Source organism: Papio anubis, chromosome 5 (genome assembly GCF_008728515.1).
Source record: "Papio anubis isolate 15944 chromosome 5, Panubis1.0, whole genome shotgun sequence".
In the NCBI taxonomy this organism is placed as follows: Eukaryota; Metazoa; Chordata; class Mammalia; order Primates; family Cercopithecidae; genus Papio; species Papio anubis.
The window spans coordinates 145,483,241-145,510,595 of NC_044980.1; the positions used below are offsets into that span (position 1 = coordinate 145,483,241).

The following is a 27,355-nucleotide window of genomic DNA, read 5'->3' on the forward strand; positions in this document are numbered from 1 at the left end:
AATATAATGATCTAGACTTGCTTTATATATACACATATATTTTGAGATGCAGTTTCACTCTTGTCTCCCAGGCTGGAGTGCAATCACGCAATCTCGGCTCACTGCAACCTCTGCCTCCCTGGTTCAAGGGATTCTCCTGCCTCAGCTTCCTGAGTAGCTGGAACTACAGACACATGCCATCACACCCGGCTAATTTTTTGTATTTTTAGCAGCAATGGGGTTTCACCATGTTGGCCAGGCTGGTCTTGAACTCCTGACCTCAGGGGATCTGCCCACCTCAACGTCCCAAAGTGCTAAGATTGCAGGCATGAGCCACTGTGCCCGGCAGACTTGCTTTATAACACATTATTTTTAAAACTAAGATCTTACTATTTATGTATCTGTAGATAACAAACTATCCAGAAAAATTGTATGACAAAATAATATACTGGGTAACAAGGTAATAATAGTTATATGATACAAATTACCACGTGTGTTTCACACAATATATAGGTAATACAGAACATATATTTTCTAAATATTAAATATACCACCCCCTTTTTAAGTAAATTTGCTTTCCTTGAAAAGCTATTACTAAAATAATAGTGCTTTAAAGGAAACAAGATAACAAGTTAGAGTTAGATGTTCATAAATAAATTGGCCACTAGGATCTGTAGAACTTAAATATCCTCAACAGATGCCGCTCTCCCGTGACCCTTTGATAAAAGTGGCAAATCATTCATACTTGTAAATCAATCATGCCACTTAGTGCTAATGAATTAAAAAGCATTCATGAAGACTGTCCAATTCTTGGCTAATGATGTGACAGCTGATCTGACCAAGCCTGCTGAGGATGATGACTTTGTCAAACAGTAACTGACTCTTCAGTTTTCACTCCTGTCATCTTTCATAAGACCCAGCATCAATGAGTTTGGGGCAAACGTAAGGGGAATCTACATAATGAGATGCTTCATTCCATTATGTTTATATTTTCTATTACTCTCTGTGGAATGATAAGTAGAAAAAGGTCAAGGAGTTCCTTCTGTTTTCTCTGATTTGAAGAAACAAATATATAATTGCACAAGGGGCACAGAAAATAGCTAACTGGGAAGCTGAGAAGTCAGATATAACACATCTCAGATGTCCAGAAATGCACAGAGGCACCTTGGCTGCAACATCTAGCCACCAGGGCCATAATAAAAAGCGATTATCATTTGACTTTCTCTCTTCACCTTGCGTGTATGCAGGTGTGAAAGTAGAAAATGTTGGGAGACTACTGTGGGTTCAAGAAATCTGGTCAGAGAGACACAGGTGAAAACACCCCAGGATAGGAAACACAGAGGTAAGCTCTGCTTTCAGGTTAGATGCTAACTATTCATGCCATGTTCCATGCAATTTGCTATCATCACAAAGAAATCTACAGATTTGTTTAAGAATACTATACCAATATTGATTTTAAAAACATTTTAAGTGATCCACTATATTTAATTCACTATTTAGCAAAATGTGTACTGTCTTGAGCGCTGTTCCTTCATTCCTATGTGCATCTGAGTCTTCCTATGATTTGGCTACTGTGGCCTGATTATGATCACCTTATTTCAATGTTTACCCATACACACACATACTCACATACATGTAGCTAATTGCCTGGTTTGTTTTTACAGTAATTGGTGTAAACACTTGAATACAGAGATGGATGATACCAGGTTCTAGGGTGGAGTCCTGCCCTGGCCTTCTACTGTGAAAGAGCCATTGCAAATCCAGATGGCCTATCATTCCCAAATGGATACTTTTTCCTTGGCAGCACACAGATCCAACCAAAGCATATGCTGATCACTCTGGGCAGATAATCCCATTGCCTTTAAAATGTCAGCATTAGGTTGTGTCATGTACTGTTTTTAACTTCTATAATGTCTGTATTAGTCTGTTCTCATGCTGCTAATAAAGACATAGCCCAAACTGGGTAATTTTTAAAGGAAAGAGGTTTAATTGATTCACAGTTTAGCATGGCTAGGGAGGCCTCAGGAAACTTACAGGCATGGTAGAGGGGAAAGCAAACATGTCTTTCTTCACATGGTGGCAGCAAGGAGAAATGTAGACAAAAGTTGGGGGAAAGCCCCTTATGAAACCATCAGATCTCATGAGAACTCAGTCTCTATCACGAAAACAGCCTGGAGGTAACTGCTCCCATGATTCAATTACCTCCCACCAGGTCCCTCTCAGGACACATGGGGATTATGGGAACTACAGTTCAAGATGAGATTTGGGTGGGGACACAGCCAAACCATATCAGTGTTGCATTCAAAATCACAGCAAAACCAAGCATCAGTTTGTGGGAGTGCTGGTACCAAATGGCTGATAGAATTTCTTGCAACCATGAGATTTTAGGATTCTTTAAAATCACCTAGTCATGTAAACACAGGCTCACTGACTACTGTGGTCATTGTGTACTCCTTGACAAGCCACATGAATTATGTAAATAATCTGATCCTTCATCTCTAGAAAAATATGTAAGTGACAGAAAGATAATTTTTTCAAATCTGAGCAAAACACCTGTGTATGGGAATCTGTGGGAAGAAATAACACACATTGATGTAGTGTATCTCTGAACACAATATAGTAGTGTGAGTGTTTGGGTCCTACCAGAACCACTTGCTCTGCTTCTGTGTCTCCTCTGGGCAAACCATTTAATCTCTTTGAAAATTTGAAAATTCATAATTCATTCTTGTTTTCAATTTTGTCCAATGGGAATAACAGACCTAGTTCATAGGATCACTATAAAATTAAATAAGCTGAAGCATATACTCACATAGTATAGTGCCTAACATCTGGTAAGTACTCAATTAAGGCCAGTAGTTATTATTTGTTTCCAATCATTTATATATCTCATTTTTATTTTTACTCAGGTTCTCTGGGTTTAATAACTCATTTACATTAAGGCTTTTCATTTCATATGAACTAACAAAATAAGCTCTGATTCACTTTCTTTCCATGAAACACAGCCTCTTCGCATCCTCCCACATGAAAGCAGCAAACTGGAAAACAATTTCAAATACTATGCATTCCATGTGTAGAAAACCAGAGTGAGGAAAAAATACTCTATCAGATCATATTTAAATTGAACATTCTGAGCTACTGGATTTGGGTGTTTGACTTAGTCTGTAATTGACATTCCTGAAGCATATCCAAGCAAATCCAAAGTACAACAGTTTTTGCATTTCCTCCTTATTGCAGTCAGTCATCCACTCAACAACTATTTGATTCTGTAGTAGAACTGAATGATTTTGACACTAGAGGGGGCTTAAAAATGCCCTATTACAATATGTCCTTTTTAAAAATCAGGTCCAGGAAGGTTAAATGCCCTGTTTTTATTTCCACAGTGGGTAGAAAATAAACAAAACATCCTGCAAGGCAGGGTAGTAAATAGAATGATGAGTAGGAGCTTCCACTTAGTCTTGAGGATCTTAAGGTTAGTAGGGACATGAGATGTGTATACAGATATTAATAATAGTAATTTTTAATAGGAAGGGAGTTGGAAAAAAGCTGTCAAGTTCTACAGAAATTTTTATAGGATAAGGTATTACTTCCAGCAAGGATAAATGGTTGAAGTAGAATCCCATGTCTGTGCTATCTCATTAACCAGTCCCCTTTCTTCCGTTAGCAAACCCCTGCTTTTCCTTTTAGTAGTCACTCTCTAGCACTCACAGATCATATAGTACAGGTGGAATTAACCCCACTCCCAAAACCATGATTAACAATGACCTTGCCTACCAGACTGGAGCACCACATTCTCCAGTCATGACAACTGTCTTGGAGATGGGCACACGACCCAGTGGCAACCATAAGACCCCTACCAAGAACTTTTGCTCAATATATCAACAAGTAGTTTTGCTAGTTTTAATAGGATTGGTAAGTTAGCAAAACATATTGCTTGAAACTGCTAGCACCCATTTTTGCGACTTCAAAAGAAGATCTATAAAGAAATAATTTCCCCCTTTGGTAAAGAAGGCTGCATGATAGACATGTTATTAATGTTTTTGTAAAGTCCTTCCTTTTGAGAAGGAGCAACATACTTCTATTTCCTTCTTGACATAAATTTGTGTTCTGTGAGATGATTCTTTCTACTGATATTTTCTGTTGCTTAAATTTCACTCTTGGTTCCTGGGAAATTCTAGGGGTATCATTTTACATTCATGCTCATACATTCACTTTCAGTGATTACTTACAATGTCTAATCTCTTCCTCTTTAAATCATCTTCAACTCAAAATTTTTCAGACCCATCACCATTAGCGTAGAACAACATGGGAAAAATTATTTTACCTATCACAAGCATGGTTACATCTGGGAGTCAGTTTTTAATAATAATTGTATGTTATATTCTTGTAAATTCCTTTTACTTTCTCATGATACCTTAGTGACAGTTCCTTACTTTGAATATCCAAATATCCTGCCAAATAATTAGGGAAGTTTTTATCCTGCTTTAACCGATTTGGTGACTATAGCCCAAAGCTGCTCAACTAGTTGCTTAAGGGCAGAGTCAGGCTAGTTACAGAGCTGGTGTTTAAATTTCAGACGCCTGGCCCAGAAGTTTTTCTATCATTCCAACATAATTTTTCAAAGTTACAGTGTTAAAAGGACTTCTCCATCTAGTTGAAGGATACATTTGCTTAGAGACATTTATATATTTTGGAATGAAATGTGGTGATAGATTTTATGACAACAAATCTTTTGCCCTATAACTTTGCCAGTAATTCTTGAGGATAAATATTGACATACTGAAGAATTCACATTAAATACAAAAATACAGTTTCTATAGAGACTAGGGTCCACTGGTTCAATCATGACCTAAGAAGGTCCCATCATTCTTCCTGCAATAGGAAAATCTTGCTTCAAGAGCTGCCTCAGAGCACTCCTTTTAAAACAGAACTTGAGCAGCCATGAGAATCACTTAAAATGCTGATTAAAAATACAGATTCCCCAGGCCTACCATCACAAATGACTCAGTGGTTATGAGTGGAGGCCTATAATCTGTTTGTGGTGCACAATTCACACATTGAGAACGTAATGGCCCTCCAACCATGCTTCCCGAGAAGGCTCAGAAGTTATGTCATTGTAGTGAGATTCCTAGAGGAATATCGTGAAGAGGTCTTACAACCCAGATGTAAGCAACACTGTCTGCTGAAAGCTAAACAATAAAAAACAGATTAGAGCAAAAGGATGTAAAGTCATCTTGACTTCTTATCAACAAACCAGATATGACACTAGAGTTAAGAAACCTAAAAAAGTAGTATGTCAACCAGAAGAGGTCAGCTATAAAAACAGAGGAATATGATGCCCTCACAACAAAGAGTAGCCACAGCAAACATCCAGGTTGGCTTATTCTTAGGAGCTCCAAGAATGCACCCAGTGCTGACATATGCCTAATATGGATTACACCACCTGGCTTTTCTCTAGGGCCTTGTTTTTCAATCTTTTCTTCCTCATTATCCCCTCCTAAGGAACGCTTTAGACTTTTTCCCCCAATTGTTTCCCTATGAAATATTAATATCATAGATATATTGTGTATCTATTTATATATGGTATGTACAGCTGTACGTTACACATAAACAGTAGGATCCCCTTCTCACCACCAAGAATTAATTTTTGCCTCCTTGGTGTCAATATTGCCCCAATTGAGAATACATGCCCCAGGGACACTTCAGACTTGCTGTCTTGCAGTAAAAGCTCAACATTACATGACAGACTTTTTAACATTCTAGCATATTTTCATTTATGTGCACTGTTATTTTAGCAGATACTCTTAGAGTGATGCTCTGAAAACAGCCATGGCATTAGATTCATGTTATTTTGTGTAAATTGCTTTCTATACTTACAATGTGAACTTGCATATATTGGCTTGGAATTTAGCCACATCTGATATAAACAAGGCCTTTGTCTCTCTTGCCAAAAGTTAGTGGCAAAATGAGAAGAACCTGTTATATCTTATTGCTAGTTTTTACAGTTACTAGAACTACACAAAAGCTTCTCTGGACATCCTGACTCTAGTTTGATATCATTCCTATTCATTAAGCCTCTCCTTGACCATTTCTTCTAGAAAAATTGTCTATTAATTTCTTCCTTGTCGCCAAATAGAACATAGGTTTTTCCTTTCTCTATACCTTTGTTTTTGCTCCTCTTTTTGCATGAAATGTCATCCTTTTTTGCATCTACCCATGCAAATTCGAGGTATATTTCTTTCATAAAGGATTCTCAGGCCATGGTGACCTCCTTCTTCTCTCCTCCACAGCACTTCCCCTGTCTAGTATTATTTGGTATATATTCGTTACTGGTGGAAGGGATCTGAGTTACCCCAAGTTACCAGTGGCATATCTGTAGGCCTCTGCAGCAACTTTAGTCCCTGCCTCCCCAGAAAAAAAGAATTTGAGGGGCATAAAACAGAAAAAGAGACTGAGGCAAGTTTCAGAGCAGGAGTGGAAGTTTATTTAAAATGGCTTTAGAACATGAAAGAAAAGAAGGTTCACCTGGAAGAGATCCAAGAGGGCTCCTGAAGGTCAAAGAGAGAAAAACGAGCATTTAACCTGGATCCTAGGGCTTTCTAAGCTCACCTGTTTTCCATGATTCTTCCTTTAGGATGGGCTTCCCACATGCTCAGTGCCCTCCTTACCCTTAAGAATTGAGCAGGGGCAGTGTGTTTAGGAAGTTGTACGCATGCCCGTCTGAGGCTTTCTTCCTTTTTCCTAGTGGAGTGCACTCGGAAGGTCATACTTCATCATCTTGTCTCTTAATGCACATGCCCAGGAAGTGCACATGCCCAGAAGTGCATTTTCTCCCTGGCATCCATATTCAATTCATGCTTTAATGTTAATAGCTATGGATCATCAGGAAATGTCTTCTCCCTGGCTTTAGAGATGTAGTGTGATAATTATTGAACCATCACCTGATATTCCCAGTGGGTTGGGCCCTCTCCTGCCCCGCTCATGCCATCTAACTACCTGTAACATATTTATGGACTCCTCAAGGGCCTAGAATAGGGTCCACACACATATACGCTGAACACCGAAATGAGGATAGAAGTCCTTTTCTACAGTACTCATGACAGCTGTTAATAATCAGTCATTCCCACTGAACAATGAAGAAGCTCAAGAGAGACACTTTTAGTGATATCAAGTTAATATACAAATAAAAGCAAATTGCCTCCTGAGTTTTGTTATTATCTTTATAGACCCAGAGCCCTCAACATAATCTATGTACACGAAATATGTTCAGGAATAATTATTCCTTTGATAAATGAATAGGTGAATAAATCTATCCAATACGGATGCCTCCAAGAATGCTACAGCCTCCATTCCAGAGCCTACCAGAAACCTAAATGGAAAGGACAGAGAAAAAATGAAGACAATAAGAGGGAGGTAAATATTAGTCACATCTAGGTGATGTTTGCCTGAGCTCTTAACTTCTTTGGATGTCAACTAAAAAAAAATATAAATGATATATTCTAGAACTAAAACCCAAAGTTACCCTATATCTAAACTACTAAAGTAATTGTCTTCAATGTCATGAAAACATTTGTCAAGAGAAGAAAAGAATCAGGTAGGCCGCAGTAGCTGCTTTTATATATCTGAAGAGATTATTCCGTTTTCAGCTCAATGTAAAGAAATTTCTTACAGTAAAATCCAGTCAAGGTCAGATTAAACTTCTTTTGGAGATGAGTCACATGACAGTAGCAGCATTAAAGAATACATTGGACAGCTTGGAAGGAAATCATTAGAAGGCATTCAAACAGCAGAAGAGGGCAGGGGAGACTTGACCACCCTAAATTCTTCCCCAGCCACATGAGACTGTAATCCGGATGGCTCATTCTAGGGCTAACTGGTAATTTACTGTGAGTATCATATTCAGAGCATACAAGCCTTTCTCTGAAAGGGCCTGATTCCTTTATCTCATGAGGACACAAGCTATATTCTCAAACCTTGCAACTTCCTATGCTCAGTGACAAACAAAGGAATCATCACAATGAAGAAAAAATGAAAAAACAAGTAGCTGTTTAAAATTACTATCATTGTTGCTGCTGTAAAGAAAAGCATTTGTTGATTTCCGCTCTTGTCCTACTCACAAAATTACCAAGATGCTTTTCCCAGGTGTGGAGTAGCTCTTTTGATTACAGGCTGTTTGAATACTACATTTCTTCCCAGACAGCAACTTTATGCTGTAGGCAAATTGAGTTGTTTTCATATAAATACAGGCAATCCTTCAGCAATATTATAATTACCAACTAAATGGGTACTTCACTTCCCCCCTCTACAACCTACCATACATTACAATCCTCTGAATGACCTCCCTAATTCAGGTAGACCCATGGGAAAATCATTAAACCCAAAGTTGAAGTGTTTTCTAGAATTCCTCCATTATAATACTTATTCATCATATACACCATGCAATAATATCTTCTCCAAGTAACCCAGAGCCCTTTCTGGGTAGAGAAAGCTCCATAAAAGTAACTGATGTCTGCTGAGCACATAATGTGTGTTACTTACATAGTGCTCACAAAACTGATGAAATAAGTATTATCATTCCCATTAATTTAATGAGGAGTTACTGAGGCTTTGAAATTAGGTAAATGGCCCAAGGAGATACAGTTAATATGTAGTGCTGCTGGAATTCAACCCTATGCCCATCTTGTTTTAGAGCCGGAGTTCTTTACCACAATGTTATGCTTTAAGTCATTGATTCTCAAAATGTAGCCCCTGAATCATCAGCAGCAACATAACCTGGGAACTTGTCGGAAATGCAAATTCCCAGGCCCCACTATATTTACTGAATCAAACTCTGTCTTCCAGTGATTCTGATGTATTCTGAGAACAACTGGACTAAGCAAATAATGTATCTCTACTCTGGGTCAAGAGTCATGCTGGGTACAATATAAGCTACAGAAGAATGGGAAAGTTTGGTTTCTTCACAGAAGAGTTTATGATTTAGTGAAGGGAAAAACAAGATTAAAATACAAAGAATGAGTAGTATAGAGAAACACACATGGAATTTAATAAATATTTGTTCATTAATTGAAATAGATTCGAAATTGTAGGCTGAATTATTTTGTGGATTTAAATTTTCTGCAACTTCATTTTCTCCCTCCTACATATCTATTCAAGCTTGGGAAATATTTTATGAAGCTTAACAAAAATATTTAATTTTCAAATAATCTTTTGTATGTGTTTCTTAGTCTACTATGCATTTCTAATGTTTGTGTGATGTTAGTATCTTTTAAGTACCTTGCATTTTAATTTTCAGAAGACTTTCCAGTAGAGAAGGACACTTCTTCAAATGGACTAATCCCAAGGAGCTGAGTTCTGAATCTGCCATGTACACCCCACACAGGTTCTGCTGAACAGTGGAAGGAAGCCAGAATGGGAAGTTTGTCAAAGGGTCACACTAAGGTTCATTCTGCAACCCATCTACACTCCTGAGTGTTTCCCAAATGCTCTGGCATCACTGTCAACATTGTTAACTCATCCTCTCAGAAATAAGGCCTTCATTTTCTTTTAAAAACAGGATTAGAACCTGGCAGGCCATCAGTATATAAATTTGTTTAATTTGGTCAGTGATTCTCAACAAGGATAGCTTCATCCCAAGGGGGAACTTTTTGTTATTACAACTGTTCGATGCTACTAGCTTTTACTGAGTGAGATCAGAGATGTTAGAAATCTTGCAATTCATCAGACCTATACTAAGAAAAATTGTCCTATATCCCCCAAACTTTCTGAATACCTTGCCAGGCCCTCAGGAGGTGGAAAATATAGTTTACGATAATCTGAGCCTAGAACCTAAGTAAATTTTACATGTAAACAAATGGTGTTTTTGCATGATTTTCTGCTAAATTTTCTAGGAATGTAACTATAAAGTAAATCAAGGGAAGATCATACTTTTTTCATAACTTTATCAAGACTTATTCACTATTTCAATAAAGCAGTCAGTCATCATTCAGTCATTGGTATTGACATTCTTACTGTTTGTCTTGCTATATGATACATCAATATCAGTAGGCACTTGTAGCTGTGACAGTCATTATGAATTTAAATGTGTATGTTAAGCCTCCATTTTGAAACAATTACAACAAAAAGTATTGATTATATTCAGATACATATTGTCTTATTGTCATATTTCTCTCAAATCTAAACATGTTCATTATAAGTAGATGTGGTTGGGCAGGGTGGCTCATGCCTGTAATCTCAGCACTTTGGGAGGCCAAGGCAGGAGGATTGCTTGAGCCCAGGAGTTTGAGATCAGTCTGGTCAATAAAGTGAGATCCCATCTCTCACAAAAAAAAAAAAAAAAAAAAAAAAAGATAAAGTAGATGTGTTGTAGAATATTATATCAAGGTATCAAATAATATAATTGTATTATAAATCAATATTTTTGTATTATTTTTTATATTTTGATTTTATAAAAAGTATGATTTTATTAATTGCCAGAGATGGTGAATTCCTCTTCAAAGGGTTTAATTGAGTAATGTCCTTGTCCTTGGTTCAGAGGCCTCACCTCCTTGTACTTTCTTGTTTCTAACCTGCAAGCAGCCCTCCCACTCTTGTTGTGCACCCTGACTTGCTCACACATGTCCGAACATGCCTTGTGCTGTAGCAGAGGGACCACTCCTCCCCACTGCCTCCCTTGCAGATGGAACGTTTACCCTAATTGGAAATGTATAAGTCAGCCAATCAGGGTCTGCCTAGATTGTGCAGTCCAAACCTAGCTAATACGGGAAGGACTCGGGGATAGGGACTGCATGAGGAATAAAAACGCCCTCTGTCCTTTGTTTGGTGTGCTCTCGCAGAGGCCAAAAGTGCAAGTGGCACCCTTCTGCAGAAGTAAATTTGCCTTGCTCAGAAATCCTTTGTTTGAGTGCCTGTTTTCCTTGCAACTTCGAGCTCTTGTTTCTAACATTGATGAATACGTTGATTTTATCAAAGTACGCATCAAAGTTGGTTATATTACTTATAAGCTTCATATCAGGATATGAAAAACATCATGAAATATTTGTTATTAAAAAGGAGCTGTGGGTCTAGTAAGGTTGAAATATGAATAAACAAATGATGTTTTGATGTATACATTTTTCTGTATTACTCTTCCTAGACTATAAATGCCACAGGGCCAGGCATCTGTTACACTCACCATTGTAACCCCAATGCCTAGGATAGAGCATCTCACCTAGCAGGATCACTCACTCACTCTACAAACATTTGCTGAGCATGGCTGAGTCAGGCACAAAGGGAACACACTCATGGGTAAGACAGCAACCAACAAATGGCAGGTAGTATACATGTAGACTGGAGTAAGTCCTAGCAGGAAAATACAGGTGGTAGAAGAACCACCTAGGATGGGTATAATTTGATAGCATAGTAAAAGCAGGTCCCTCTGACAAGGTGGCTTTTGTAAAAAGGCTGAGCTGTGAAAGTAAGCCAGCCATGAGAGAGCCCTGCAAGAGCATTCTGGGCAAAGGGAACTGTGATACAAATGCCTAAGGCAAGGTAGGGATGAGCTTGACTTCAGGACAGAAAGCCAGATGTGTGGCTAGAAGGTAGTGATAGAGATGATGGGAGATGAAAGTGATACAAGGTGAACTGAAAGAAGCAGTCAGGGGCCAAATCTCACTTGGCCTCATGGGTCTTGGTAACACATTGGAATTTTATTCTGTGAGCAATATGAGGCTACTGGAGTCTTTTAGGGAGAAAAGGAATATGATCAAGTTTCCATTTTAAAAAGATTACTCTGGCTGCAGTGAGAAGATTAGACTATCAATGTTCACTAGTTATTTGTTGAATAAGTAAATGCCCAAACAAATACACTTTTTGCATGAGTGAATGAATAAATCTGTGAATTCAATGACACAAAAAGTGCCAAGGGCTGCAGCCCTACGCTGGGCTCACATGACACCTCACTCCTCCTTTACCTTGCTGTATAACCGCCCATCTGTCCCTTTCTGAACCTCAGGTCCCTCACAATAGGTCAATAAGGTCTTGAAGATCCCCTCCAGCTTTGGAAATAATTCAATAACTCCTGCCAACCCCACCCCACTGCCAAGGCTCTCAGGCTGCAAACAGCTGAAAAGGAACGATGAATGCCTCTGCTCTGTTTATAATCCTCGCTTTGGCATTTCATCTGCAGCTGGAGCCCTCTCTATAAGACCACTCAGCAGCTATAAGCTGACTAATTTCCATGTTGATTGCAAAGCTAGAAATGTACACACTTGTAATTCTTATTCTTGGCCCAAATGCTTCTTGTCGGCAGTATCTCTGACGATGAGGCGCTGACACCACTCACTAGTTATTGTCTGACGTGCTTGCTATTGATATGAGTGGGTTTAGGAGGATGCACAATTTGATAATCAGACCCCATCTGCAAAGCAATCACGAGTCACATTATGGAGAAAATGTAAGTAAATGCTGGAGATGTGACTGTCTTATTTTCAACTTCCCTTACCCTAGCAAAGATTGAGTAAACAGATGTTGATGTATGAAACAATTTTGTGTTTTTTTAAATATAAAGAGCATCTCCTAGTGCTTTAGCATTTAATATAAGTACAGCAAATGACAAGCTATAAAACAAAATGCTTTTATGTGTATGATCTCATTTTGCAAATGCATTGTATTAGAGTTGTAAAGTAATGTGTGTTTGGTGAAGATATTCCGACCATGAAGAAACATATGACATTGAAAGAAAATATCCCTGAAGTACATTTTGGTATCATCCCCAGGATGATGTAGTGCCTGAGGGCAGAATGTCTGGTCAGACTACGTGGATTTAAGTCCTGTTTTCATCTTTTACATCATTTTCTGTTATGACCTCAGACTTATTATGTCACCTCTGTCCCTCAGTTTTTTCATCTGTAAAGTGGGAATAAAAATAGTGCCCTCATAACAAAGTTGTGATGTCAATCAAGTTAATGAATATAAAGCCTTTAGAATAGTGCCTGACACATATTAAGAACTCAATATATATTTGCTATTCTCCTTCTTATCAATTTTATTACTTCTCCTCTTCAAAGCCAACCCTACCTCATGGCGTCCTAAAGCTTTCAATCTAACAATTCATCTGCCCACATACCTTTTACTTCTATTTTCTTTTATTAAAAATGAAACCATAGGTATGCCAGATTTTCAATTCTTTCCACTCAAAATGTATCATGGGGATTTTATTAGTATGTAGATCTGCATCATTAACAGTTGCGTAGTATTTAATCTTATGAATGGGCTAGTGTTCAACCGTTTTTCAGTTAATGAACACTTAGCCTGACTCTAACTTTTTACCACTACAAATAGTGTTAATGTAAACTTTTCTATCAATGTATCTTTGCCCATTTGTGAGAATTGCTGTACAGGACAGATTCTGAGAAGTACCTCATCTCATTTGTATCATCACAAAAACTCTAAGGAAAAACAGAGTGAGTGAGTGCTGCCTTCCACAAAGGGGGCAAATTCTAAAAGTTGAAGAAATTTCCTTAACTCCTCACAAATGCACTCTTCATAGTACATGATGGAAATGAGACAAATACTCAAGTCTTCCATTTCCAAACCCTGTGCTCTTTTTGCTAGATGATGAGTTGATTAAAGATTGGCTCAGTGTGTCTGATGACTTTTGCAGCCTGCAAAGTTGCCATATTAAAAATCTTAATAGATTTATTAGCTCCAGCTGCAGGTGAACCTGTCAGGCCTGACTATAAACTGATTGCACATAACTAGGCACGTCTACTTTTTATCCATGTCCACAGATAATTCCCCATCCTTAAACATGGGTTAAAGGTAATATTTGCTGATAACTCAACATGGTAAAGACACCATACAGGGCATTAAAAAGGGAACAAAGTTGAATCAGATCCTGTGGAGAGACTGCCCTCCATCAGCTCACAGTCTAGTAGATAGATATGAAATGTGTGTAAACAGTTAAAATACAAATTAGATTGATCACTCAAGCAAAGTGACAAATAGCAACTCTTGAGGGCTCAAGAAAGAAAAGATTGGTTATTAAAAAACAGCCTACCCCTTCAAGCCTTATCTGCCTGAGTGTCCTGCCACCACATCCCTAAAGTAAATTAGGTATGGCATCAATCCTGTAACCTCATTGTTTGAGTCCTTGCCATCCACCGAATGATCATTTACTCATGAATGGACAGTACTCTTGCACTCAACCAAAAATGCTTAATTTTTGTCATTAATTTGTGAATACAGATTATAAAATTATATATATACACACACACATATAGAAAACTGTTGAGATTAAATGTGTAGCTGAAATGGTCTATCCAAAAGTTTGCAGTGTTAAAATCAACTTTATATCACATTTTGGCAATATTCATTTGGGTGAATTACATTAAAAATTCTATTTAGTGCGTTATTATTAAAATATTTTTGAAAAATCAACAGCAATTCTTATAATGGTCTCCCTGGTCGTTATCAAGCTATTCAAATATATTTTCATAGCATTTGTTGGAGTCATTCTTTAGCGGCTTTTATACCACGATTTAACTCTACTGTATTGGTAGAAATGAAATTCTATTTCTTTTTGATGTTTGCGGTTACTTAAAATCCATAATCAGGCAAAGGGAAAATCGGGGTGGTCCTTAGCACTCTGATCCTTAGAATGAATTGTATCTTTTTACTGTAGGCATAAAAATAAATTCCAAAAATGCCAGCTATCTTAGCTATATTAACCAGTGTTTGCTATTAAAAGGCTGAACTTGTTGGATGTTACTTATAGCAGTTTCAGGTGTAAACTTGGTTATCAATGCTCTTTGAAATTCTGATTTGTTTAAAAGACTGATGCTGTTAATATCCATTCGAGTGTTTCATATGGAAGTATTCTGGCTCAGAGGCTGCCAATATACAATTCCACATCCTACTTGAGCAGTGATTATACTATAGATAAAAAGGTGGTGAAGGAGAGACAGGTATGCACATAAATTCATAATCACCAGTATCTTTGCTAATAACAACGAATTCTAGAACATCGAAATAAAATATCTCCTGACACATTGCAAATATCTATGAGTTTAGGGAAAAAAAGAAAGAAAAGAACAATTTGATTGGTTCAGTGGAAATGAATCGGGAACATATGCCTTGGATTTCTCAGTATGGGAATATGGCTGGCAAAATTCATTTAAACTATGCGGCACCCATAGTGCTTGAAAATGAGCTTGACAGACTGAAAATATATCTGTGCTATCCTATGAGCAATGCAAATAACTCTTGAATTAAGCCCAAATTTTTTTTCCAACAGGCCATGAAACCTAACGGTATAATAACAGCTTGCATTTCCATAGCTCTGTTTTTCTGCCTCAACAATCCTGAAATACCATGAGCAATGCATCCATTTTTCCTCTTTTCACTTACAGCAGAATGTTTCAGTGGGACAGAACACACACACACACACACACACACACACACTTGCTCGCTCTCTATATGTGTGTCTATATATGTATACACACACACACACACACACACACACACACAGATGTTTTCTGGAGTTCAAAAGAAGACAAACAGCCACCATCAATTAAAAGCTTACTGTAAAAAAAAAAATGCAGTTGCAGAGCACTCTAAAAGCATTCATGCATGTAATACTCTCAACAAGTACAGAAAATAGGTTGTCTTGTCTATCTCTATTTTAAAGATGTGAAAATTGAGGTTTATAAGTAAATTGGCAAGTTAGAAATTGACAGAACTCCAGTCTGACTTACTACTTAGCTAGTAATTGTAATCACTGTGGTCTACCTAGTGTTACCAGACAAAATATGACAGTTAAGTCTGAATTTCAGATAAATGGTTAATAATATTTTAGAATGCATATGATCTATGCGATACTTAGTGTCATGTTTATATTAAAAATAGTAATTTAATAATTTTTAGTATAAAAATGTGCCATATATTATTTAGGATATATTAATACTTAAAAGTATTTGTTATTGACCTGTAATTCAAATTAACTGGGTGTTCCATGTTTTAATTTGCTAAATCTGGAAATCCAACTTCTATTGCTTCTTTAAATTAGATAAATGAGACCAGAGATGGAGTTTGTGGATTAGAGAAGTGTATCTCTCTACAAAGGAAAACAACATCTGAAATAAGGCTAGAAGTAGCAGAAACTTTTCACCAACCAGCTACTGGGCTCAGAAAGGATACGCATGCCACTACAGTTTGCAAACAAACAAACAAACAAACAAAACACAACCACAGTTTTAAAAAAATATTACTCGACTCCTGGTTTCCTAAAAGTCCCTTCCTACTTTCAACAGTATTGTGGGACAATTAATTATTCTTAGAAGGAGTATAGTAGATAGCTATTTTTAGATAGATATTTTTTCTTTGGAGGACTTATTAGAGAGAGCATGAGGTCACTGTCCACCTGAGTAGGGGAGGAGAAAGGCAAACACTGAAGAGGCAGAGAAACCCAATATGTGCATTATGGTTACCAAAGAGGAGCATGCTTTCTAGAGAGGGGTCCAAAGACTAGGAGTCAATAGTCTCTGTGAGTCTCTTACCCTCTATCTTGTTTAGTGTTATAGTCTCAGTTCCCAGCACAGTGCTTGGCAGTGTTGGTACTTGATAAGTATTTGTGGAGTAAATGACTAAATGGATTTTCTCATCTGTAAACATCAAAGAATACAACCAAGACAGGCAGAATTGCGATGTTTCAAACCAGGCCTATTATTTCTGCAGATTTGTCTCTGGGGTTCGCTTAATAGAATGGCTCCTGAAGGCAGGCAGGGAAATCCTGGCAAACTCTCCTATTTCAGCCAGAGCACCTCCCTGTCTAGCTCTTTAACGCATTGAGGTGCAAATGAGATTTCACTTAGAAATAATTCCATTGTAAAAATTAAATAGTTATAATAATGTTTAAAAATTAGGAAAAAAATCTCATTTTTTTTTCCCCCTCTACCCGTGGTCTATTCTCCAAAGCAAAATGATCCTACATGCTTGCTCAAAGCCCACAGGTGAGGACTGAGAAGACACAATCTACAAGACATCAGAGTGAAGATGAACCCTCAAAAGGACTTCTCATCCCTGGTCTCCAGTTTTCCCAAATGATTTGTCTCAGTAACCTCAAGTCTTGCCTGAAGAGATAATTACTAGGCAAATTAACAATACAAAAAATGAGGGAAAAAATCATGCACAATCTCTCCAGCAGTTTGTCATATTGAAAACACAGCATAATTGATTCTATTAATGCACCAAGGGAATACAAAACCGTAATCAGTTTTTCTGTAGTGTTTATATCTATAGTGATGGAAGTCTAATTGCATAATTTATCATTATGAAATAACTGTACAGATTACAGGTATGCATAGTAAACAGCTGGATGGTGTTACTAGCTTTTGTATAAATCATTGTAGGCACTTTTGATTCAGTACACATATCCGTCTGGGAAAACCTCATTTTTGACCATGTTCAACTATATTATAATTGTCATGTTAAATGTTTCAATACCTATGTATGTCACTAGCTCAAGCTCTTGTCATCTCAGAGGGCATGTTACAGGAGGGCGACCTTGAAAATGCCCTCAAGCCACGCTCCGGTCTGCACAATAGCCTTCAATGGTTTCCTGTTAGCACAGAAGAAATTCAAACTGCTCAAGGTCCTTATCTCCAACTCCTTCTCTTTAGGCCCTGCCATGCACCCATTATATCAGAGCTATATCAGATGACTTGCCACTCCTTGGAAACTCAATCTTCTTTATCTTCTCTGGTCTTTTGTTCATTTTTCTAAATCCTACGGTTTTATACATGGATTAAAATGTCTTTAAATAAAAACTATTCAGACATCAGACATGCTTCTAGGCACATGTCTGTTATTAAAGTAAAGCAGCACGCTACGGAGAAAACAGAATAGATAACAGCTATCCCTATTTCTCCTGTTAAGCACAAATAAAAATGCTGAACATTGTCAGACAAACTAAGACGACTCTGAAAACTGGGCAGAAGGTGGCAGACTGGAGAGGGAACTGTGCCCTGAATGATGACATGGCTGAGTTTCCTGGGTTTTCTTTTTTGCATCATACACCCCAGACTAAGTGCTGGTAAAGCCAGCTAACTGGAAATACCAATAGGCACGAACAAGCCAAGCAACATCAAAAGACTTTCTCCAGTCAAAGCAGAGCGTTCAGGCAAAACCAGAAAATGTTTAGCCAATAATGGCACTCCTGCAGCCACTCTGACTCCTCACTTCCACTCTCACCATGTTGTAACAAGGAGTGCCAGCCTCCCCCAACCCCGCCAGGGTGCTGTCTGGCCAAGTGAGGAACTGAAACTTTTATCCCTGCTGGGCGGTAACAAGCTCCAATCCCCGTCAGTATCAGTGTAAATCGTATGGGGGAAGCTGGACTTCCACCCAAACCCAGTAAGGAGGCACACCTTCTCTCCCTCCATACCCTCTCTCCCTCCAGGTGGTATATCAGGAATGTCACAGGGGATGCCATTACAGAGACTGTAAACATAAAAAGGAGAATAAGGGGATACTATGAACAACTCTACACTTACACATTTGACAGCTTAGATGAAATGGATCAATTCCTTGAAGCTATCACAACACATTCAATGTAAAACAGAGAATTTGATAGCCCAATAACTATTAAGGAAACTAAATTCATAATTTAGAAACTCCCCATAAAGGAATCTCCAACCCCAGATGGTTTTGCTGAAGAATTTAACCAAATGATTAAAAAGAAATAACAACAATTCCACACAATCCCTTCTAGAGCAAAGAAGAGGAGGAGGAGGAAACACTTTCCAATTCTTTTATAAAGCTAGGATCCCTCTGATTGCTGATACTAAATCACAGAAAGTACAAAAAAGAAAACTACAGACTGATACCCATTGTGACACGTACACAAAAATCTTTAACAAAATATTAGCAAAAGAATTTAGCAATGGGACAGGCCGGTGGCTCACGCCTGTAATCCCAGTACTTTGGGAGGCCGAGTTGGGTGGATCACTTGAGCTTAGGAGTTCGAGACCAGCCTGGGCAACGTGATGAAACCCCGTCTCTACTAAAAATACAAAAAATTAGCTGGGCATGGTGGCATGTACCTATGGTCACAGCTACTCAAGAGGCTGAAGTTAAGAGGATTGCTTGAGCCTGGGAGGCAGAGGTTGCAGTGATCCATGATCACACCACTGCACACCAACCTGGGTGAGAGAGTGAGACCCCCCCAAAATAAATAATTTAGCAATACATGGAAATAATTATAAATCATGACCAAGTGGAATTTATTTCTTGGATACAAGTCTGGTTCAATATGCAAAAATATGCCAATATAATCCAACATAGTCCTAGGTTAGAGATGAAAATAGATAACATAGGCTGGGCACAGTGGCTCACGCCTATAATCTCAGCACTTTAAGAGGTTGAGGCAGGTGGGTCACTTGAGGTCAGGAGTTCGAGACCAGCGTGGACAACATGGTGAAACCCCATCTCTACTAAAAATACAAAAAAAATTAGCCAGGCATGGTGGCACATGCCTGTAATCTCAGCTACTTGGGAGGCTGAGGTGGGAGGATTGTTTGAACCCAGGAGGCAAAGATTGCAGTGAGCTGAGATCGCGGCACTGCACTCCAGCCTGGATGACAGTGAGACTCTGTCTCAAAGTAAAAAAAGATAACATAGCAATTTATGCAGGACCCATTGACAGCTACAGAAACTCTCAGAAGTGTAGGAATAGAAGGAAATTTCCTCAACTTGATAAAGAGCATCTACACACACCCACACACCCCCACACACAGACCACAGCTAACATTAAACTTAGTGGTAAAATACTGAATACTTTTCCTCTAAGATTTGGGTATAAGACAAAGTTATCTGCTCTTAACATTCAATTTAGCACAGTGCTGGAATTTCTGGCCAGTGTGATAGACAAGTAAAGAAAATAAAGGGCATACAGTTCAGAAAGGAAAAAATAAAACCACATTTGGAGACCACAAGACTACTACAAAGAATATTCCAAGAATCCACACATACACACAAAAAAGAAAACACCTAGAATACAAAAGTTGGTTCAGCAAGGCCATAATATACAGGATAAACATACAAAAATTAACTGAATATCTATATCTCAGCAATGGGCATACGATATCAAAATTAAAAATAAAATGATGTATAATAGCTCAAAAGAAAAAAAATAAAATACTTAGATGTAAACCTAACAAAACACGTATAGGACTTGTATGCTGAAAACAAAAATCACTAATGAAAGAAATCAAAATATACCTAAATAAACATACTGAGTTAATGGATTAGAAGACTCAATAGAAAAGATGTCAATTGTAGGTAAATTGAAATAGAGGTTTGATGTAATTCCTATCAAAACCCCAGTAAGGGTTTTTATAGATATATGCAACATTAAACAAAAACATATATGAAAATGCAAAGGAACTCAAATGGATAGTAGCATTTTGAGAAGAAAAAGTAGAAACGATCAGTTTATTTGACCTAAAGATTTAATATATAACTTCAGAAGTCAAGGCTGTAAGTATTGGTGGAAATACAGATATATACATCGATATGAATGGATAATTCAGAATAAGATGCACACAAATATGCCGAATTTTTGACAAAAGTACAGACGCAATTTGGTAGAGGTAAAAGAGCCTTTTTAACAAATGGTGAAGGAAAAATTGGACATCCATAGCCCAGGTAAAAAAGAAAAACGCTATCATAATCTAAACCTCGCACCTTATAATAATGAACTCAAAATTGATAACAGACTTAAACATAAAAATGAAGCTATACAACTTTCAGAAGGAAAAACAAAATCTTCAGGATCTAGTGCTAGGCAAAGAGCTTTTAGATTTGACACCAAAAGCATCATTCATAAAAGGAAAAATCGAGGAACTGAACTTCATTAATATTAACATCTTTTGCTTTGTGAATGACTGTTAAGAGATGAAAAGACAAACTACAGAGTGGGAGAAAACATTTACAAAACCATATCTGGCAAATGACTAATATCTATAACATGTAAAGAACTCAAACTGTAACACTAAAACATCAAACAATTAAATTAGAAAATGCACAAAAATCAGGAATAGACATTTCACAGAAGAGAATAATAACAGATGACAAACATGTGAGAAAACTGTTCAATATCATTAGCCAAGAGAGAAAGGCAAAATAAAACCACAGTGAGATGTCATTACAGACCTAGGAGGATGACTAAAATAAAAAATAAACTACCAAATGCTTGTGAGAATCTGGGAAAACTTCACCACTTTGTCACCTTACTAATGGAACATAAAAGTGTACAGCCCTCAAGAAAACAGTGTGCCAGTTTCTTAAAAGAAAAAACATATAACTACCATATAATCCAGCAATGCATCCTGGACATTATCCCAGAGAAGTTAAAATGCATGTTCACATAAAAATTTGTACAAAAATGTTTACAGTAGCTTTATCATAATTATCTAGAACTGGAAACAAATCAGATGCCTTTCAAGAGGCAAATGGTTATCCAAACTGTGGCATATCCATCCTGTGGAATGTTACCAAGCTAAAATAAATCAATCAAAAGGGACTTATTGATCTATTGATTCATGTGACAACATAGATGAATTTTTAGAGATTTTTTCTTCTGATCGAAAAAGTCCTAAAAGGTTGCATAATATATGGTTCAATTTGTATCACATTCTTACGACAAAATTATTGAAATGGAGCACAGATTATTAGTATTTGGGGGTTAAGGAAAAGGTAGGAGATGGGAAGCAATTGGGAAACAGGTTATAAAAGGGCAAAATAATCCTTTAGATGATGGTAATGTGCTGTATCTTGACTGTATCAATGTCAATATCCAGACTGTGATCAAGTATTATAGTTTCACAAGATTACCCAGTTACCACTGGGGTAAATAGTAGGTAATCAATGATTATTTCAAAATAAAAATTTAAAAATCCATTACCATGGAGGTGGCAGGGGTGTGTTTCTAGAGGGAAGTAAATGAATTCCACATGAAACAATGGACTGTTGGTATGTTTGAAGGAAACTACAGCACAGTTCCTATGCTATCGATTATGAGATGCTGTTAAATGGCCCCTTTGGCTGGCAACAACACTTACATGCAATTTTTCTTTTCTGTATTCTTCCTCTTATCCTCTTTAGTGTCTCTCTCTTTGCTATCACCTACCTTCCCCACTTCTCTAAGGCCCTCAATACTCCTTTATAAAAAGATAGTTAACAGAATTGATCTAAGCAACTCCCTAAAGTGAGGACAACTCCCTAAAGTGAGATAAATGTTGACGCCATTTCATATAAAAGGAAATATCACCAGAAATAGAGAGAAGACCTGGGCTCTAATTCCAACTTGATACTTCCTTGGAGAGTAATTTTGAGTGAATGATTGGACATCAGTTCCCCTCTTCAGAACATGATTAGACTCCCTGTGTGTTCTGCCTCGTAGTGTGTTGATTATGAGAATAAATGAAATAATGGAAATCAAGGGGTTTTATAAAGGACAGGGTGCTGCGCATATGCTGACATTGTTATTTCAACTTGAGGGCATCTCTTTTTATAGGAAGGCAAAAGCGCAAGTCAACCTTCACTGGCTGAATTTTCAGGAATGAGTCACAATTGACAGATGGGATTATTATTATTATTATTTTTTGTATAACCACCACCCAATTTGCCTACTTTTAAGACTATTCTTTGATAAATTCCTAGCACAATAGTACAATTGTCATCATAGGCACAGGCATGATCAGAAATGGCAGTCTGAAAGAACATTGCACCATTATCCTCAGGAGATCTCACAGTGTCCTGCACAGAGAGTGCTCAAAATATGTTAATTTGAACTGAATGATACTTACAAGGACTAGCTGATGACTGTGACAATCAACAATATAACCAATATCTTGGTGGGAGGTTAAAACTATGAAGAGGGAACTCTGCTTGGCATGCAAAAGTCTAAAGCAACTAATATTCCTAGGAGGTCGCTCCTTATCCAGGTACTAAGCAGAGTAGACTCTGCCTCCTATTCAAGATCCTAGATATCTGTTTCCTGTCTGTCATCTGGGCAAACCTCCGTAACCTAAACCAGGTATGGTGAATTCAAGGCATGTGTACTGCTGTACTCTACTCCCACATCCAGGGAAGGCATTGCTCATTAAAGATAACTCTTTGAGGTCAATAATAGCTGCCACTCAAGAAGAAATTCATTGGCCAGCACTTGTTAATATGCTCTTTGCCAAAAAGTCTTTTAATAAACACCTCCATTTGTATAGTGTGATGTAGTGCCTCTTACATATAAGGCAGTAGGGAGGGCAGCAGCTGATTTTAAGGGGCTTAGAGTCAACCAGAAGAGAAAATTTGGTCACAGATAACTTTTCCTTAGGGTGGACATGGTGGCAGTGCCAGAACAAAGACAAAAGTATCAAAGCAAGTCTAGAAAGTGAGACATTTACTATTAGCATCTAGGACGACTTCATGGTAATGCAGCAAAAGTGTTGCTTGGTCTCTAGGTTGGGGAGCACTTAGATTTCTAGACATGAGAGAAAGAGCATTCTATTCAGAAAGCAAATGCAAGAAATGTAGGGAAGCCAAAGGTATGTATAGGGAACACTGGATACTTATGTTTGATGCATAGGACGTATTGAGGGAAATGGAGGAATGACCAAAAAGGAAATTTAACAGGAAAATTGGGGCTAAATCTTAAAAAGACTCTGGATCAAATGAGTTGAAAATACCTGTGCTGGCCGGGCGCGGTGGCTCACGCTTGTAATCCCAGCACTTTGGGAGGCCGAAGTGGGCTGATCACGAGGTCAGGAGATTGAGACCATCCTGGCTACCACGGTGAAACCCCGTCTCTACCGAAAACACGAAAAATTAGTCGGGCGTGGTGGCGGTGCCTGTAGTCCCAGATATTCGGGAGGCTGAGGCAGGAGAATGGCGTGAACCCGGGAGGCAGAGCTTGCAGTGAGCGGAGATGGCGCCACCGCACTCCAGCCTGGGCGACAGAGCGAGACTCCGTCTCAAAAAAAAAAAAAAAAAAAAGAAAAAGAAAATAACCTGTTTTTCCCAAAACACCCAGATAGGGCAGACTTTTTCATAAACATATCAATTTTAAAACCAGAAGAGATGTCAAAGAAATTTTCTGCTTTTTATACAATACAATATTACTTCATTTCACAGATGAGAAAACTGAGAAGCCAAGAGGCTAAGTACTTGAGTCAAATCCAGAACCAGGGTAGAATGTAGGGGTCCTGCCACTTAGTGAGAAGCATGTTCTTTCCTGGTTTTTAGTTGTCTGTCCCATAAGGCACAGGGGTAAATGATCAAGATTGCTTGAATTACACCCTGCCAGTCTCTTCATTGGTGCTGACTTTTCCTCATCAGAAGTAACCTCCTTGTTGAGGCTTTCTCTGACCATACTCTCTGAAGTAGCCCCCTCATAACTTTCCATCTCATCAGTCTGATTTTCCTCACAGCATACATCACTCTTTGAAATTACTTTCTTCATTTATCTATTTTCGTAAATTTGACTTCTTTTTTCAGTAGGCAAGCTTTATTCTTTTTGCTTTCCCTAGAACTCTATCTTCTATTATTTCAAACCTAGGAATAATTTCAAACCTAGGAAAAAGCAAGAGAATAAGATGAGCCAGATGGATGAGATGGAGAGAGAGAGAGATGAAATTTAAAAGGAAGTCAATGCAGTTTACAAGGAAGTCAATACTGTTCATTCAACAAACTCTGAGCACCCACCTTTTGTGCAGATCTGTGCCAGGCAGTAACGAGAGGGATACCAGAATGAGAATTAGGCATGCTACAGTCCCCATCCTCAAAGAGGCTGTAGTCCAGGAGGAAAGCCAAAATTCATCCACTTTATATCCAGATTTAAAAAAAATATTGCAACTAGGTTTAGTTTAAATAATGAGAAATCTGAGTAACTATGAGAGCACGTAAGACTCAATCTTATCAGAGAAGGCTTCACTGAAGAAGTGATGTTTAAGCTGAAGACCTTGAGGAAGATATGAGTAAATGTGGTGAAGAGAGGAAGAATACCCTGGGCGGAGAGAACAGCAATTCATCAGCCAAGTGCCACATGCCTAGGTCTGCTACTGATAATGGTGGTCTCCAAGCGATGGTGGTCTCCAGGCAGCCGCAATGTCTGTCTTTCTGGAACACTGTCATCCCAGCAGGGCTCCTGGTCACGTGAGGAATAGGTGGTGTGACAGGATCAGTGGTACCAATTAATTATCATTCTTTGTGCTCGAATCATTATTAGTCTCAGAATAAACACTGGATAGCTAATGAAATTGTATCTGTCTGCAGCAGCATTTTAATTTGCATGCTTTATGACACTAATATTTGTACAGTAGCCAGTAGTTAGTTTTCAAAGCCAGCCTTTCTCACCACTTATCTAATGAAGTGAGAGAGGAAATTAGGTAGTTTTCCTCTGTTCTCCCCCCTGAGGATTTCTCCTTCCTCTGGGCATTTCTGTGTTTCCCTTCACATTTCCATGACTTCACTGCTTATTAATTTAACATTTGCTGAGTCCACTATGGGCAAGCCCACTATGGGGAATTCTAGCTCTCAGGAAATAGATGTGCTCAGAGACTGATCAGTCTTTTTTCTTTTACATTGAAGACAAGAATCATCTTCTATTTGCAGTTCACTGAACACACTGTTGCTTCAGGACTTCATGTGTTAGTCTTGTTACTCTCTTTGCCTAGAATTTTCTTCTTCCTTTATAGGCCTTACACTCTTTAAAATTTAGCTAAATTCAACTGCTTTTTTGAAGCCACAAATCTCTCAGGATTATTTTGATTGCAATTGACAGGAAACCTAATTTTAAGTAGCTCATATTTTAAAAGTAAATTTGTTGTCTTATGTAGCCAAACAGTCTTGAGGGATACCTGGCTTCAAGTGTGGCTTATTTCAGGCAAATCAATGTCACCAGCAACCAGATCTTTTTATTTATTTATTTATTTTTAATTCTGTACAAACTCCAGCCCTTGTAAACTTCTGGTTGCACATCTCATGGGGGAAAACAAGAGTGCTTTCCCAGCAATCTCAAGGAAAAGTTTCATTTCTCATTGGCCTGCACTGCATCTCATGATCATCCTTAGACTTCCCATCGTTCTCACATGAGTGCAGGGCTCTGATCAGGCAGGCTTAAATCATGTGGTGGTCTTGTTGACTCATGGCTGTTCTTAAATACTTTTTTCATTCCTACCATGAAGCCCTCCCTTTCTTTAGCACTAGAATTACTCATAAAACTGTATTTTCTACATGTTTGGGAATTCCTTGTAGCAAATGAGGTGGAGAAAGAGACGGGGCATGGTGGCAGAGATGACAAAGGCTGTAATTGACCTACTTGTAAAGATGTTAATAATAAATATTCATTTGTTGGTGGCTTTCTATACTCAAAGTATCACAGGGGGGCACATCAAAGTAGAGGTTAAAAAGGAAGATATGGCATACACCCAAGAAGCTGGATGGCAGTATTGTCAAATATTAGTATGAAAATAGTATCATTAATATGCATTTATTGTGTACTAAATATCATTCTGTGGGCTTTACTAACATTTTTCATTTAAACTGTGCAATAACACACATTTACAGATGGGTAAAAAGAGATTTGAAGTAATTGGCTTGGTCATACAACAAATTCCTATGTCAAAATTTGAATCCACTATAAGAGATTAGTGCACAAAACCCAGAAGTTATTGCCTTCATAGAACGATACAGCTACAGTAGGAAGACATTATTTAAATAATCTATAAAAAGATCAAATTACACAGTGAAAGATTCACAATGAAATGAAGAGGCACAGGGTGCTATAAGAATATATAGCAGAGGACCTCTGGAGCATTAAGTAGAGTTCTTCCGGAAAAACTATTTGAACTAAGACTTCGGAGATATGACTAGGGTTAAGAAGATGAAAAGAAAGGGACATTCTAGACAGAGTACACAATGTGTTTAGATGTTCTGAGGAACCAGGAAACATGACATATTTGAGGATCTGAAAGAAGATCAGAGTTGTTAGGGCACCAAGAAATGTCGTGCTATATGGATAACCTGGTGTGGAACAAAACTGTAAAGATAGTAGCCAACCTTGCATTTTGGCTAACTTTGCAGGAGTCTGGCAGGCTATAATATATATTTCGGTCTTTGTCTTTAGATTATTCAGAAACAATTTTGAGCATAGGAATGACTTGATTAGATTGCACTGCAGAACAAGAACGAAGGTAGACAGAGACCAACTAGGCATTTGGTGGATAGTCAAGACAACAGATTGCAGTGGTGTTAAAAGTAGACATAGATAAATTGACTGATTCAATACATGATTAGAGGTTAAAATCAGTAGCACTTAGTCGTGATATTAGTTGTTGGGTTGGATTTGGAA

General features: G+C 37.9%; 1 long non-coding RNA gene across 1 annotated transcript; it reads left to right on the forward strand.

Moving 5' to 3' along the window:
* The first annotated feature begins 291 nt into the window (after window positions 1-291).
* Window positions 292-10,270, forward strand: LOC103885512. The gene is made up of 3 exons (XR_648631.4): window positions 292-1,321; window positions 7,276-7,389; window positions 9,269-10,270. It is a non-coding gene; the product is annotated as an uncharacterized LOC103885512 (long non-coding RNA).
* Window positions 10,271-27,355: the final 17,085 nt, after the last annotated feature.